This window comes from Macrotis lagotis, chromosome 3 (assembly GCF_037893015.1).
Source record: "Macrotis lagotis isolate mMagLag1 chromosome 3, bilby.v1.9.chrom.fasta, whole genome shotgun sequence".
Classification (NCBI taxonomy): Eukaryota; Metazoa; Chordata; class Mammalia; order Peramelemorphia; family Peramelidae; genus Macrotis; species Macrotis lagotis.
The window spans coordinates 167617849-167632644 of NC_133660.1; the positions used below are offsets into that span (position 1 = coordinate 167617849).

A 14796-nucleotide genomic window follows, 5' to 3' on the forward strand; every position below is an offset into this window, starting at 1 on the left:
CTATGATTCTGGTAGAAGGCAGTTAATTTTATGGTGGAAAACCTAATCTTTATCTCAAGAACACTGGAAACCATTCTGTTTTTCTTAAATCTGTTAACAAAATTAGATTATTACTTTCTCCATAGCATAGAAGCAAAAAATTGTAATATAAGCAACTTTAGATACCACTAAAAGTACCTAAAAGAAGGTTACAAACTATAGTTTGTCTAAGGAATCCTTGAGAAAGAACTGCTCTCTAGGGAGATCGCTCTCTAGGGAGATCACTCTCTTGAAAACCAATCTTGAGTTACTAGTCCATTTTGGGCCAACCAGGTAAAATATCTAATGACATTTTATAGTAATTCTGGCATAGAGTTATGGTGTACAATATCATGGATACCAAATGGAGATGTGGGACCATTATCTCTTCAACAGGGAAGAAGCATGGGGACCTGCTGAGAACTTCCATATGTACATCCTATTTTGAATCTTCCATCTATTTAATTATTATAAGCCTCACTTAATGACTTCAAAGAAACCACTGGAATAAGGGAAGGGTATATGCCGTCTGACTGTATAGAAACTGAATCTCATGTGTTGAAACTGAAGGAAGTTGGTGGACCTGAATTAATGCTTCTAGGTGGGTGGAATCCTTTTAATGATTATGTTTTTAGTCAGGTTCACAGTGCAAATACTCCTCACCCTTATTTTTTGTTAAATTCCTTGTTTTGTCAACTTTGACTGCATTTTTTGATGATGACTTGGTCAATACTCTTCACACTGACTAATTAAAGACTCAAGGACTCAACCAGCTCTGATTTCCATTCTGCCCTTGGGATCTTGTATAAACTCTGACTTATTTGACTTGTACCTTTTTAGCTAATTATCTTAGACAATTTAGACCAGATTCTCAATTATCCTCTGTGGACTTTTAGTACTTAGCTAATAATAGCTATGGGTCTTACTTGACAAGAATGTGGTAAATAATGGGTTCCCCTATGAATTGGGCAATGAAGAAGTCTACCCTAAGCAGGCAATCCATGTTGATGAAAAACAACTAATGATGAAGGAAGACTAATAGCACTATATTGATCCAGTGTAGAGAAAAAGCTTTATTTCTATATCTCCTTTTAAGGCTATTTAAATTCTTCAAGTAAAACCCTGTCAATAATCTATATTGTATCCAAATTAACTACTATATTTATATGTTAATATATTAATTGCTTATTTGATTATGGTAATTACTACAATATTATTTATAATCCTTTCTTTTGACAAAACAACAAATATCTGAATACCTCTCATGTACCTAATACTTTAATACATTTTAGAGGGGTCGAACAATAAATATGTGGTATCTTTTCTAAGAGAATCAAGATCTACAAATAAAAAAAAATATGTCAGTAATTTGAATATACTCCATTTTCTAAAGTGAAGCTACCTGGAATTAAGTACATAAATGCTCACAAAGATCTGTTAAAGCAATATTTATTATGGTCAATTCAGTTAATCATCATAACATTTATATTGAGTGGGAGATGGGGAGGAAACATGAACACTCAGAAAGATCAGCTGAGATTTAAGTACAGTTGGATTTTGATTGCATTAACTATCTTTTTTTTTTGGAAAATAGTCTAGGACCAAGGACTTTTTTTTAAAATACTGATTTGATCAGTCACTCTCCTCCACCTGATGAAAAAAATTACTCTAAAGTAGTAATACTGGGTTACATGCAGGACCCTTTTTTGTCTTTCAGAAATTTCTGTTTATGCAGACAGTGTTCTGGCATTGTCTCCTCAAATGAATTGGGTCAATTTTCATGTAATCAGCAGAAGGGAGACATATCTTGTGTTTGTATTTAAGAGAATGGGAACCCCTTGGGGGAAATTGATGGATCCTCTAAAAATGAAGCTTTGGGTAGAAAGAAGTAACCAAAGAACTGCCTATCAAGGTTAAAACCTTGGGGGTAGAAGTTAATGATGAGAAATAATCTCAGACTATCCTATTATTAGAGAGTGTGTCTCTGAGTTTCCTCCTGCCTTAAATATTAAGAAATACCCAACAAAGAGGGGAAATTTCCCTCTTAGAACCAATGTGTAAATAAATAAAAAGGAAGTCTCATTTTTGTTTTTGTTAGACTAGAGGTTCTTAGCAAATCAAAATCCAACTGTCCTTAAATCTCAGCTGATCTTTCTGAGTGTTCGTTTCCTCCCCATCTCCCACTCAGTGTAATTTTGCATGTGTGTTATAAATCCCTTTGGTAATTTGGTGCAATTTATGGACCCTTTTTCAGAATAATATTTTAGATGCACAAAAATAAATACATAGGATTACAAAGGAAATGATTGAAATTTTTTATCAAAATTTAAAAAGAATACCCTAGGCCCTAGGTTAAGAGGTCACAGAAATTTTTTTGCATACTACATATTCTCCTTCCTTTTGGGGGGGAAAGGTGGTAGGTGGATTCCAACTTGTTCCAACATGGTGAGGAAACTTCCTTTATCCATCAAATTCTGGCAACTATTATATAACTTATTGTTTTAGAACTTTGCCTAGGGTCCTGAGAGGTTAAATGAATTTTCCAGGATTATATAACAGAGATCACACTTGAAGACAGATTCCCTTGTCTCCAAAGTCTGTCTCTACTTTTTGTGTTTCAGTCATTTTTTAATTGTCTGACTCTGAAATTTTTTTTAGATTTTCTTGGCAAAGATACTGGAGTGGTTGTCATTTCCTTGTCCAGTTCATTTATAGATGATGAAACTGAGGCAAACAGGGTTAAGTGACTTGCCCAGGATCATACAGCTAGTTAAGTGTGTGAGGCTGGATTTGAACTTAGGAAGATGAGTCTTCCTCTTCCAAACCTGGTACTTACTCTAGGCACTAGGGTGCTACCTAGCTACCCCTCTCTAGAAGTTAGTAATATGCAAATTTTTAATGGTGAAATAATAAAAAGTAAGTATACTATGTAAACCATTCAGTAATTTAATGGTGGGTTAAGCACTGATTTTAACTATATTTGTTCATTTCCATTCCTATTTGAAGAGAAGAGTGGTGAATTCAGATGATTTAAAGGCATTCCTTAAAATGTTGTGGCTTTAAAAAGCCTTCAAAATGGGGATAATTGTCAGTATAGATACATTTTCATCCCTCCCCCCACCCAATTTTACAGGTTACTTTTAGGGAGGTAGTCACAAAACGAGACACAGGGGATCCATTCTCTGACAATACTACCCTTTTCAAACATCTTTCTGAAACATGGTCATAAAGCCTATCTTTTTATGGAATTACAATGCACAAGCTTTTCAGAAGAGAAAACATGAATTATTGTGTCTTTATGGGTATGTGCTTTATTGAATTTTCAGTTTAGATGACTGAGAGATTTTAAATGATTGCAACAGACAAATGCCGAAATTTTGTATTTTTTTTTTTTGCTTTTGAGAAGTCTTAATGCACCCTATATAATAATGGGTCACCTTGTATTCCTTAATTTGAGTTTTCAGTTATAAATATACTTGACTGTTTACTAGAGCTTTAAAAAATGTTTTCTTCTTAAGTTGATATTTGAGCCCAGCTATGGAATTCTCAGGATCAATGGAACATGGTGACTAAAAAACAGCTCTCTGGTGAGACTTTGTGGGGATGATTTAATAGATGACATCTTAGTGCTAGTAAGATATATTAATGATAATTCAGAGATGAACCAGGAATATTTTGAAGGAATGGATAAAAAGTAATTGAATTTCAGAATGAAAAAATGAAAAGAAATTACACGCACACAAACACACACCAACCATATCTATCTATATCTAATCTATATGTATATCTATCTATATCTATATCTATATCTCTATCTATATCTATATCTATCTCTATCTCTATCTCTATATCTATATCATCTATATCTATATATGATTGCTTGATCTTGTCCTTTGTTATTGAAAAAGACAAAGTGACATCACCAAATTAGAGACAAACTACAGTGTGTCCAACTGTGATTGATCAGCCTAATACAAGCAAGGAATGCTCTACCACAGGATGGGCACACATGATCCACGTGAACACCTGGGATGGGTTCATCTTGCACATCTCACATTTCTTTTGAGCTGTATAAATTTGACCTGGCTGATAGAGCAATACACATTCTGATATATAGTTTTAATATATTCACATATTTGTATACATATATACACACATATATATCATATATATGCATATATTTGAGAATAATAGAATCCTAGAGTTAAAAGAGACCTTGAAGATCATTTAGACTAACCTCTTTTAGATACTTATAACCTTTCTACAAACTAAGCACATTTCATTGTTGCCCAGTTCAGAATTTTAGAACTTCTTACTTCTTTATATTGAATAGAAATTTATATCCATGTAAATTGTAGCCACCCTTAGTTTTGCATTCTGGACCATGAAAAATAACTCTAATCACTCTTCCTCATAATATTCTTCAAATGTTTGATGACAACTATTATATATTTCCTAAATCTTCTCTAACTAAATGCTCCCTTTTCCTCCAAGTTCTGTAAACTACTCTTAATAAAATATAATTACTTTAGTACAATTTTTTGAGTCTTCTTTCCTTTTCTAAATATACACAAATGGCATTTATAGGCTGCTTGTAAAAAGGAAGATGTAGCTATAAAGAATTTAAACTCATGTAGCATGAATCTACCAGTTGATTCATCCAAATGAGTTCATTTCCTTATCTGGCAACCAACTCACCTGTTAATGAGCTCATTTTCTTAGATGACATCCAAGATTCTTCCTTGCTCTAACATTCTAAAAATTTAATGATGGTTCCTCTTCAAGGTAGTTATTGGTATACTGTGCATTGTATTAATTTTAATGATTTTACCATTGGTGAAATATCTTTTTGGAATTATTCTTCCAGAAATGTCTTCAGAACTTCTGAATATTCTTATTGGTTTGTCTTCATTCTTTGAGGAATATTTAGATTTTTAAAAATAGCCAAAAGACATCTGGAGCCATGTCTGGTGAATGAGTGAGTGATGAAGATGGATAATGCCATTTTGAATTGGAAACAAACAAATAAATTGTGGCCATAAAATAATGAGACCAATTTTCTTGTGTGGCTCTAATTTTATATCTGCTATTGCCCATAATAGTAACTCCTGCCCAGTCAAGTGTGATGGAGAGATGTGGTTAGCACCCTGTTGCAGCTTATGATAGAAAGAATGAAGCATAGTACCAACAGCTGCTGAATTTAGCAGTCCTTGTTTTTTTCTGTACTATTTTTGTCTGCTTTTTGAATCATTTTTTTTCACACCTGGACTCTGATTTATCCAATTCCTTTTCCTGGTGTTCAGACTCTTTACTTAGTCAATGGGACAAGCCTTTTTCTTGCCCCTTGTGGAGAAGGCAGGGCGGGACATTGGAAAGCATCTCATTTCTGATGCTTATGTCAAGTGCATACTGAGCATCCAGATTAACTAGTTAGACCTCTCTGGATCTACTTCCACTCCTCTACCCCAGAAGGAGAAAGAACTTCAAGGCTCCCCTAGGTGGAACAGAATGTAAAATAGCTTTAAAAGCACTTTTGAAAAAAAGATTTCTAAAAATATTCTGAGCCATGGTGAGATCATGACATAAGAGTCTATCACACCAAGGTACCTATATTTAAGGGGAAAACATTCATTTAGGTGCATAAATTTTGTTATTTTAGCAAAAAAATCATAATATTTATACCTATGACTGTACATGTATAAGTTCATAAATACATGTGTATATTTTCATCTCTAGACTTCGGAAAAGCAATTCAATTCAGAACTGAGGAAAAATGCCAAAGAAATTTCTTTAATAAATGAAATGCCATTATAAATATGAATTGGTGGATATTTCCATTGGGCTAGCACCAATTACAATAATTTTCATTATTACATTTTTGAATGTATGCATTCCAATATATATGACAACTTTTGAAGATTCATTGGTCACAATATTTGAGAACCAGCTATAATGCAATTAAATTAGTATATTGTTCTTTTTGAAAAAAGTGAAAATACTGTTCCTCCACAACTAGGAATATATTTGTTTTGATGTTTTTGTTTAATTTTGTTTCAATTTTTCCCCCAGCAGGGTAATAGATTTTAGCTGACTCATTCACTCTCATCTCATCCCCACTGTGACTAATATCACACAATGATGAGAAATTGGTTTGGGATGGCCATGGAATAAAATTAAGTGGGCCAGTCAAGGTAAAATATGGTATCTTGACTTCATTAGCATCATACTTTCACTATCCAGCTCAACTGTTCACCAATGGTCAAGTGAAATGTGGGTAAAGACAATAAAATATTATTATCTAGAAAAATTCCTATAAAGTTATAGAGCCAGAGACATAGTTCAATTGAATTCAGTCAATATCATAGGACAGATCTGCTATATGCAGATTGGGAATTGGATTGGGAATCTTGGATCACAGATAGAGAGTTGCAAGGGGAGTGGAGGGATGGATTGAGCACTTTACAAATACTATCTCCATATGATCTTACCACAGCCTTTTGAGCCCATTTTACAGTTGAAGAAACTGAGATAAATAGCAATTAAGTGATTTCTCAAAGTCACTCAGTGAGTGTCTTAAGACCATATAGGAACTCAGGTCTTTATGACTCTGAGTCCAGCATACAACACTGGACCACTAGCTGCTTCTAGGACCTTTTCCACAAATCCTTGCTTGATACCTCCACTCAGCAAATTCATCTAGTCAAATCTTTTGATTTTGATAAGAAAATTAAAATTCAAATGATTATCCAAATAACTGTTAGTCCAGGATTTGAATCTATATCCTTGGACTCCCACGTATCAAAATAGAATGAATAACAATTCCTGCCCTGCATTCTCTAGTTTGGAATAATTAAAGTTAGTAGAAAAAATAGAATGGAATTTTGAAAATAGTAGAGTTAGAGAAATTGAAATATTTGGTTCTTTATTTGGCAATTAGGTGGTTGCACTCAATAGTGTACTGAATTTGGTCAAGAAGAGTTGAATTCAAATCTCTCAGACACTTAAGAAAAGTCACCTAATTTCTGAGCTTTAGTTTCTTCATCTGTAAAGTGGAGATGACAGCAGTTACCTCTCAAGGTTGTTGTCAGGATGAACTGAGATAAAACACTTTGTAAAATTATTATTAAAATTTAAAGCGATTATTGCTATTTCTGTTATTCCTTCAAAATGGTTGGAAAGCAGCTGGGCTTTTGCTGAGAAATTTCTGGAGGGAGCAAGATACACTTTTCTAAGTGAAGGGAAAATGTGGTCCATGAAGTCTTTACTGAGAAGATAATGAGAACTGAGAATTAAAAATACTCTGTGGCTTGAGAAATAAATTCAACATTATGAGGACTAGGGAACCTACCAATAGCAAGGCTTATTTTCAGAAATGCAGGATGTCTTTTTTTTGTAAACTAATTAAAGAGAGGGCAGCTCAATGGAGTGGATTGAGCACTGGAGGACTCCAGGTTCAAGTCCTTCCACAGAATCAACTGGCTACATGACCTTGGGCTAAGACAGCTGCTGGCAGGAGCAATGAATAGATCTGTCTCAAAAGTTATGTTCTTAATTAATCTTTCCTAACACTGGCTGCTGTTTCTTTCTTTTTCTTTTTCCTCTAGGGAATTCTAAAATGCCTTTTTGCATTGTTTTAGTTTTTGAACCCAGGGAAAGCAGAAGATTAAAGCAGTTAGGTCAAATACAATTTCAAAGCTGCATTTAATTGAGCCATTTGTCACCAGGTTTCTCCTGCTGAGGGAGATCACAATGAGGGGTCCTAGACAATCTTTTTTTTTGTACCAACCAAACCAGTGTAATATTCTATCCCTTTGCTGTAGATTCTGAGGCTTGAAGTTCTAGCACAGTTGCATACTATTAAGGAACAGTCACTGAAGACTCCAACAGATTTTGTGTTACCCTACAGAACCGCATGAGCTACACATGATCCTAAATGATGAACAACAAAGACAGTGCCAGGGAAGAAACAAAAGAACATTCCTGAAAAATAAACAATGCCATGGTAAAATGGCAGGGGATTCCCATCCTCCTCTAGTATCGACCAGGTAAATTGACTCTCAGTGTCTAGAAACTGGAAATTCTCTAGTAGATGACTTAGGCTAAATAGGATGACTGGTTCTCTAATGGTATGTTCATTCTTTTGAATAAATGTAAAAAAAATTATGAATATAATTTGAAATCTTATGTTGTGCTAGCCTGGGTAAATTATGATGCTGAGAGTTCCATACCTTAAAGAGCACTAGGCATATACTAAGAAGTGACTGGGAGATGCACCTTGAGGAACTTGGGAATTTGGTCTCATTAAGACCTCTAGAGCATTTTCTATGTGCCTAACATCCCTATTAAATCTGTTAGTCTCCCTCTCTCCATCAGTCAAATATTACCTACCCTCTCCATCAATCAAATCTTACCTACCCTTCACATGGAAACTCAGGGTTTATACTCTGAGCTCACACACTTTTCATGTATATTTTTGTTAAATTTGCTCTGAAACTCCAGGAATGATTGGGATGAATTAGATGAAGAATCTACGGGTAAAGCTAGTGCCATACCCTGCATACATTAAAGATTCAGTCAAAGAGCAAAGAATTTAGGATGGAAGGGATACATTTGTTTCCCTGCTCAAAATTTGTCCAGTGTCTTTTTATTGCCTACTAAAAATTTGGTCTCCTTTATTCCTACCAAATCTGGATCCAACTAACTTTTATAGCTTTATCTCATGCTCTACTTCCTCACATACTCTGTATTTTTCTGCCAAACTGGACCACTATCTGCCCCTGAAAATGTCCTATTTTTCATTGAATTGATGACTTGGATTCTTCATCTTAGTCTGCTACAAAACTATTAAAATCCTATCAAAATGTTTTCTGTACCACAAAGCCTTTCCACTTAAAAATTACATTTTTTCCCCTTGAACCTCACATAAGACTTTGTGCTTATGCATAATGTATTTTGTTCAAACCATGGTTTTATCAGCTTAACTACTTTCTCCACCAATGTGGATCACAACTTATCAATATCTCCTCATTCTCTGATGTTCTTTTTTATGTGCTCCTCCAAAATTTCTACAGGAGATTAACCAAATAGGCTTGAGACATTCATGTTGTTCTTTTAGAACTCAGGGATATAATCTGGGTTATTGTCTTGTAAGTGATTAACATGGGTATGGTCTCTCTCCTCTCATAGTATATCATAAGCTCTAGGACCATGCCTTATTTTTGTCTAATGTTGGCATAGTTTTTGTAGAAGTTATTCTTATGACATTAGTGATTGGAATGATTAATCTTATTTCAAATTCCTTTCAAAATCAATAGACTAACTTATTTTTACTGGAATTTATTTTTACTTAATTTGTTGCAACAAGTTATTAAGTACTTACTCTGTGTAAAGCATTAGAGATACAAACATGCGAGAAAAGAAAAATAAAAACCAGCTTTTACCCTTAGAAGTTTAAATTATCCTCCACTAGTCTTATATTCAGATTTAATCATATATATATATATATATATATATATATATATATATGTGTGTATATATATATATATGTGTGTGTGTGTGTGTGTGTGTTTTTGGTTTGCAGCATGGTTTTGGTTTTTTGGGGGGTTAAGCACTTGCCCAAGGTCACATACTAGGTAATTATTAAGGGTCTGAGGCTAGATTTGAACTCAGGGCCTCCTGACTCCAGGGTGGGTGCTCAGTCCACTGCCCTTCCTAGCTACCCTTTAATCTTACATATTTAACTACAGAAAAAAAAATTTAGAGGTTGGGTAGAGGAAGAGAAGGGAAGGTCTAAGAGACCTTCCTTCCTTCCTATTTACAAACCATTCCATAACAATGTATCCCCATAATTATCTATACTACATATTGCGGAAAGTATGTATGACTTGAAAGTATCATGGTGAATTTAATGGCAGGGTAATTAAGGTAATTAAGGTGAACACATGGATCACTAGGTCAAGCCTACAGGAAAAACTTGGTGAATGAGTGAGGGAAAAACTTGCCAGGATAGCTACCAGATCTAAAATTATATTATAAAGAATCAGTCATCAAAACTGGTATTGGCTAAGAAACAGAGTGGTGGATCAGTGGAATAGACTAGTTGCAAAAGAGATAGCAGGAAGTGATTATAGTAATCTGCTGTTTGATAAACCCAAAGAGTCCAGCTATTGGGATTAAAAACTTTCCGATAAAAACTGTTGGGAAAATTGGAAGTTAGTATGGCAGTAACTTGGATGAGACCAATACCTCACACCCTATTATACCAAGGTAAGATCAAAATGGATATAGGATCTAGATATAAAAGACAATATTATAAACAAACTAGAAGATTAAGGACTAGTTTACCTGTCAGATCTATGGAAAGGGAAGCAGTTTATAACCAAGGAAGAGATGGAGAACATCATTAAAAACAAAGTAGATAATTTTGATTACATTAAATTAAAAAGCTGTTGCACAAACAAAACCACTGTAACCAAGATCAAAAGATATGTAGTAAATTAGGAAACAATTTTTACAACTGGTATTGCTGACAAAGGACTCATTTCTAAGATATATAGAGAACTGAGTCATATAAAAAAAACAAGCCATTCCCCAATTGACAAATGGTCAAAGCATATGCAGAGGCAATTTACAGATGAGGAAATGAAAGTGATCCATAGTCATATGAAAAATTGTTCTAAATCATTACTTATAAGAGAAATGCAAATTAAGTCATCTCTGAGGTACTATCTCATATCTATCAGACTGGCCAATATGACTAGAAAGGACAATGTTCAATGTTGGAAGGGATGTGAGAAATCTGGGACACTAATACATTGTTGGTGGAGCTGTGAACTCATCCAACTCATGGAGAGCAATTTGGAATTATGCCCAAAGGGCAATAAAAAAGTGCATACCCTTTGATCCAGCAATACCACTACTGGGTCTATACCCTGAAGAGATCATGAAAAATACTAAAAACATCACTTGTACAAAAATATTCATAGCAGCCCTGTTTGTGGTGGCAAAGAATTGGAAAATGAGTGAATGTTCATCAATTGGGGAATGACTGAACAAATTGTGATATATGTACTATTGTTCTATTAGAAGGGATGGGAATTCAGAGAAGCCTGGAAGGATTTGTACTAACTGATGCTGAGCGAGATGAACAGAACCAGAAGAACATTGTACCTTATTACAGCAACATGGGGTTGATGATCAATCTTAATGGGCTTGCTCATTCTATCAGTGCAACAGCAGGGACAATTTTGGTGTGTCTATGATGGAGAGTATCATCTGTATCCAGAGAAAGAATTGTAGAGTTTGAACAAAGACCAAAGACTATTACATTTAATTAAAAAAAGCCTGTTATCTTATTATGTAATTTTGATATCTCTTTTTTTTTTGCTTAAGGATATGATTTCTCTCTCAACACATTCGATTTAGATCAATGTATAGCATGGAAATAATGCCTTCTGTGGGAAGTGGCGTGAGGGAAACAAGATTAGGGGAAAATTGTAAAATTCAAAAATAAATAGATAAATTTTTTAAAAAGGTAAAAAAAAATTATTAAAAAAAACTTGCCAGGATAGTAAATTTTGAGTTTCACTTTTGTCAATTAGCAAAAATTCGTGATCACATGGAATGCTTCATCTTTATAAGAATCCAACTTGAGGATCAAAAGGGGATGTAAGGAGATATCATCATAGTATAAAGAAAGAATTACAAAGGAGAAGAAATATAAATGATGTAAAAGAAATGTAAGAATTAAAAAGATGTTAAGTGTGAGGGATAATTGATGACTTCATGTTTTCTGTTTGTATTATGATGTGAAGACCAAGAAAGAAAACTGGCCACTTGTTGTGTAGATTCTATGTAGCAAATGTTTGGGATGACACAGACATAGGCCCACAGAATGTGATACATATCTTTGATGGTAACAAATACCCACACCAATATGATAAAGTAGTCTCTGGAATATAGGTTTGAAAAAATTTCACAAAATAATTCTTCCTCCTTCACTAAATTGGCCCAAACCATTGAATAACAACAAAATTTAATAATAAATCTGACTAAATTTCACATTTCAGTTGATGTATCTTTAGTATATAAAGATATGTGTGCTATCTATGCTAGTAGTTATATATTGATAGCATTTCTTAATCAGAAAGATTTTAGCTGGGAGCAGCTACGTGACGCAGTGGATAGAACACTGGCCCTGAAATCAGGAGGACCTGAATTCAAATCAGTTACCTAGCTATGTGACCTTGGACAAGTCACAAGAACCCCATTACCATAAACAAAATAAAAAAAAGAATTTAACTTAGTGGACAGCTAGGAACATATTTGAAACTGTTAATCAGTATGTAGGGGGTGTTACAAGTAATTTCATTAATGTGAGAACATTCTGGATAAATCCTGAAGAATATTAAATTAAAAAGGTTTTCTGATATATTCACATGTTTACTGGAAAAAAAATTACATAGGCCAAGTTTGAAAGAGAATTCACATAATGATGCTATAATTATTGAAGAGTATTCTATAAAAAAGAGGGATGGTGTGTGAGAATAGTGTCCAAAAAGTCTGTATATTTTGTACAAAATTGTTATTTCAGTGCTGGATTAATGTTCTCTGATTATTGAAAATTTATTTTAAAAAACCCATTCATTGGTGAAAATGCATCAGGTCTGTGTTGGTTAAACAATGTTCTTTATTTTAAAATTTTCTGCAGATCTTCAGTTAGACCCCAGGTGGCATCTAAGTCAGTCTTCAATGTCATGCATCATGGAGCAAGTAATAGCAGAAACTGTGTTTTGGCTTTCTTATGATGAAATATTATATTTCTGACAAACCAGCAAACTCTAATAATAAAATATGTAAGACTAAATTGAATGTGTAATAATTTTCAAGCAGGGCAACTGGACTCCAACTACTAATAGGTCATTTGTCTTAGGGGTCACAACTTACTCTTTATAAGAATGTCTAAGAATTACTGATATAGAGACAGCAAGTTAAGAGTTAGAAATATAATTGGACAATTCTGTATACTTACAAAAGAACTGACAATTTTTATAAGCCAATGAAGTTAATTCTTTTTAGACATTAGTTTATTCACCAAATTCTACTCTTTATGCAAATGTATTTGAAAATATATTAACCCCAAATCTGCCATTTACTCTTAAACTTTTACCAATCACTCAGTAATCAATGAGTAATTTTATGTGTCAATCATACACCATGGAATTGTGCTACGTACTAGGGATGCATATAAATGAAAGAAAATATTCTTGTTTAAAATCTAGTAGGGGAAAAAATGATTAGCTAGGAGGCACAGTGGCCTGGAGTCAGGAAGACTTAACTTCAAATCAGATACTTATTAGCTGTATGACCCTGGCCAAGTCATTTAACCCATTTGCTTCAGTTTCCTCATCTGTAAAATGAGATGGAGAAGGAAATGGCAAACTACTCCATTCTCTTTGTCAAATGGGACCACAGAGAGTCAGATACAACTCAAAAACAACAATGATCTCTATAGTATATTCCAAAAGCTAATTAAACTTAAAGAGCTTAAAAGCACACTAAGAATTTTGGATCATCCTGAATAATTAGAGGGGGATTTTTGCTTCCTCCTTTTCCTGCTCCCAGCTCCAAGTTACTAAAGAACCACTCCATCCCTCCTTTCCTAAGAAGATGTAGTCTCTACAAAGTGATCACATTTGGAAGAAATCCCCATTCCAATGAATAAATGGGGTTGTGATATCCCTCTTTGAGCCTAACCTTTACAATCACAGTACCTAACACAATTTCTGGCATATTGAAGGTGGTTTTTGAACATTAGCTGAATTGAATCAATAGGAACATACAGTATGGTGAGAACAGAAGAGGAGATAGCACGGCAAGCTCCCAGTTTGGCTTAAATGACTGTTGGTATTAAATGAGCCCAATTTGTGCCTTGATTTTCAAAATGTGAAACAAAAACCATATTTGGGAGACGTCCATCAAAACATATTTGTAAAAGCAATTTGAAAAAAAAAGTGTTCTCTGTAAGTGCAACATTATGGCTGTATATAGTAGCTGAAAGTACTCTTTATGAATACATTCAATTAAGCACTTTGGGGACATTCTGTAGAGAAACTATATTTATAAGGAAGTCTTTACCAGTTTGAATATTGCTTTATGTTTGCCTTTGTTTAAATATAGAATATATACATATGATACTCCTCCATAAGACATACGAACAGTAGGACCATTTTTTTTTCTTGAAAGGGAATAGCAGTCTGTTGCTGTTACTATAAAGGATTTTTGCCCTAACACTTTGGAGCTTGGCATTTGCAGGCCAACTTTTTACTGTGGCCGACACCATCTGGGGACAGACCCTGTTTAACATCTTAGAATTCAGAGTGGTTGGTTCCATCTGTCTGGATTTGGAAGCCTGTGTGTATGCCTGATATTTATCATGCCAAATTCACTGTAAGTTGTAATGGCAGGAACCTTAGGATCCCAGAATTGGAAGAGATCTCAGAAGTCATCCAGTCCAATCCACATCTAGGCAGGAATAGACAACAACATTGTCAGGCCAGATGTGGTGACCCTGGTTTGTAATCTCTGTTATTGGTGAGGCTAAATCTGGTGAACTGAAGAGTTCTGAACAGCAGTGAGATAAGTGGATTAGTGACCATGGTAAGACTGGCACCTTCGAACTTCAAACTTGGGTAAGATAGGGAGAACTAACTTCAATATCTCCCTGAATCCCCTCCCCCAATTAAAAACCCCACAATGTGATGACAACATGTTTCAGAA

At 34.4% G+C, this 14796-nt stretch overlaps 1 protein-coding gene and 1 long non-coding RNA gene across 3 annotated transcripts in view; one reads left to right on the forward strand and one right to left on the reverse strand.

Moving 5' to 3' along the window:
- Nucleotides 1–14796, reverse strand: part of GABRB1 (gamma-aminobutyric acid type A receptor subunit beta1) — a 437759-nt gene that overhangs the window by 184567 nt on the left and 238396 nt on the right. The window lies entirely within an intron of this gene.
- On the forward strand, nucleotides 7845–12883 carry LOC141516315 (uncharacterized). Its single transcript, XR_012476661.1, has 2 exons — nucleotides 7845–8063; nucleotides 12728–12883. It is a non-coding gene; the product is annotated as an uncharacterized LOC141516315 (long non-coding RNA).